Source organism: Mus caroli, unplaced genomic scaffold (genome assembly GCF_978045245.1).
Source record: "Mus caroli unplaced genomic scaffold, Mus_caroli_1 scaffold_10, whole genome shotgun sequence".
Lineage (NCBI taxonomy): Eukaryota > Metazoa > Chordata > Mammalia > Rodentia > Muridae > Mus > Mus caroli.
In genome coordinates, this window is record NW_028227265.1 from 94,917,900 (window position 1) to 94,921,060 (window position 3,161).

Genomic DNA, 3,161 nt, shown 5'->3' on the forward strand with positions numbered 1-3,161 from the left:
ATAAGCCAGGCATTTCGACAGAAACCCATCACTCCTCGTGGTTTGTCTGTGGAGCTAGGTAAGTAGGCTTTTGTGAGTTGGCCTTGGGAGCTTGCCCATTATGTGTAATTTCAGAGCTGTGGGATACGAAGCTCACATTCTAAATGACTGCCAGAATTTTCCTGAAATGAGTATATTGCGGATTGTGAACAACCTGGGTCGTTTTTGGTTTTGTTTTGTTTTCTGTAAATGACCAGAAATGGGCTGAGAGAGAGTTGGGAGGTAAATCGGGATATTTCTGAATGGCAGAATCCATCTCTTTGTGAAGGAGACTGACATGCCTCGGGAAGGGAAGCAGGGACATGCTGGTTCTTAAATGATTAGTCAAAGGGAACTGCAAGGCGTGCCTCTCACCCTTCATCTCCTGGCTCCGCGTGTAAATGTCTGTGTCTTAGAGGAGAGGCAGAAGCCGAGGAGAATGTACTGAAAGCTGAAACGCACTGGAAATGTCTTCCGCGGTGAAGACCAGGCTGTCCCAGGAAGATCAATTCTGCAGAACAAAACTCAGTGATGGCTTTGACTTGGACATGCAGGCTGTGTGTCTCCCACATACTGCCTCCATGAGCTGAGACAAGGTGGAGGATAGGGGCCATTCTTCAGTCACCAGAGATGATGTGAAACACAGGGTAACACATGGCACACCACAACGATCTGACAGGATGTGTTGCTGTGGCCATATGCTCGCCCCCAAACTTGGGCAGACAAGGAAACATCTTTACATTTAAGAAACACAGTTTAAAATAAAATTTTTTTAAATGTGTGTGTGTATAAACACTGCAAGTTCCTGCTAGACGCTGACAATGTTGGGTTTCTCAGGAAGTGAAAGAAAACTGTCTTTAGCATGCAGGCTGGGCACTGACAGCCTCCATCTATCAGAGGACATTTTATCCCTGGCATTCTCTCATCTCAGTGGTTGAGCCCTCTCCGTTATCCTCTTCTTCTGGCTTTTTGGCTATTTGTTCTTCAGAATTCTGGCAGATCTTGGCTGCTGGTGCTCTATCACTAGACACAGAGACTGAGACATGATGACTTACAAAGAAGAGAGGTGTAGTCATGCTAATGGTTCTACAAGCTGGGAAGCCCAATCCCATGATACCCACATCTGATTGGCTCCTGGTGAGGACCTCATTTTGCTCCAAATCATGGTACCCACTAGAATAAGCAGAAGTGTATATTAGAAGTGAAGCACCCAGCAACCCTGACTTTTAGCTGAGCCTGTGAGCAATGATGCACTCACTCCCATCACCCAGAAAAAGGTATCAGACTCTTTGCAAGGCCTCTGTCTCTTACCACCACTTCCCAGCAGGCTTGAGTTTACAGCATCCCCATCCTGGGATCCAAGGGTCCACATGAGTTTTGAAGGGGATCAACCACCCTCTGCTTGTGTTACTTCTGTCAATTTCTTAGACTATTAACTCTCTTGAGTAGAGTTTCCTAAAGTCTCTCCACAAAGAACAGCTTTGAAGATGTTGTATGAACAAATAAATAGTAGGTGTATACAAACAAATGCTTAAATCCCACACCCCAGAGGAGCCTCTGCCTACACCCAGGGCCCAAGCTGTGTCCTAGATGCAGAAAGTATTGTATGAATAGATGGCCAAAGAAAGTATTGTATGAATAGATGGCCAAATTTCACAAGTTTTGTTAAACTTTAAAATATATGCCTTTAATTATAGAACTTTAATTAGCCTTAATACATGAAAAAGCATTGAGAACGAACCCCGACCTCTCATGCCTTTTACAGAAATTAATTCAAAACGGATTATGGATTTAAATGTAAAACTAGAAGGGTGTGTTCAAGTTTAAACAGATTTAAATGTAAGAGTAGAGCCAGCAAAACTTTCAGAAGAAAACATAAAAGATTCAGGACTACGGGCCAGGAGAAAGGTGATTAGACATGACACCAAAGTGCAAGGCATGAAAGAACAAAATAAATTGGATTTCATCAAAGTGAAAAACTTTTGTGCTATGAAAGACCCAGTTAAGCAAAGGAAAAGACAACCTCCAGCCTCAGAGGAAACGCCTGTCAGGCTGTCACTGACAGAGGGCTGACAGGCGTGTCCAACCTTTGACACTGCGACACAAGGTCACCATCTACGGAGTCCATGCTTGAGAACCAAGCAACCGAGTTACAAAAAAGGAAAAGAAATGGAAAGGAGAAGGGAGGGGAAGGGGAAGGGGAAGGGGAAGGGGAAGGGGAAGGGGAAGGGGAAGGGGAAGGGGAAGGGGAAGGGGAAGGGGAAGGGGAAGGGGAAGGGGAAGGGGAAGGGGAAGGGGAAGGGGAAGAAGGGGAAGGGGAAGAAGGGGAAGGGGAAGAAGGGGAAGGGGAAGGGAAAGGGGAAGGGGAAGGGAAAGGGGAAGGGGAAGAAGGGGAAGGGGAAGGGGAAGGGGAAAGGGGAAGGGGAAGGGGAAGGGGAAGGGGAAGGGGAAGGGGAAGGGGAAGGGGAAAGGGAAAGGGGAAGGGGAAGGGGAAGGGGAAGGGGAAGGGGAAGGGGAAGGGGAAGGGGAAAGGGAAAGGGGAAGGGAAAGGGAAAGGGGAAGGGGAAGGGGAAGGGGAAGGGGAAGGGAAGGGAAGGGAAGGAAAGGAAAGGAAACGGAAAGGAAAGGAAAAGGAGAGAGAGAGAGAGAGAGAGAGAGAGAGAGAGAGAGAGAGAGAGAGAGAGAGAGAAGGAGAAAGGAAGAAAGGAAGCAAACAAGCAAGCAAGAAAGAAAGAACAAAAAGAAAGGACACATGTGCACATGTGCACGCACACACACACCTCTCACAAAAGCTTAAATAAGTTATGATTCTGGGTTGATGCCATTCATAGTATCCTGGGCTGTGTGGGGGCCTGTGAACTACAGGGTGGACACACCTAGCAGAATCTAGACTTTAAAAAGAGCATTTAAAACTCAACAAGAAACCTGGCGGTGGTGGTGACACGTGCAGAGGCAAGCAGATCTCTGCAAGTTTGAGGCCAGCTTGGTCTATAGAGTGACAACCAGCACTATGTCGAAAGACCCTGTTCTCCCTCTCCAAACGGGGGATGGAGGAAGGAAAGGCAAACACCACAACTTCTCAACAACAAAAGCATGGAGTAGAGAGATGACTCAGCAGTGAGGAGCATGGAGTAGAGAGATGA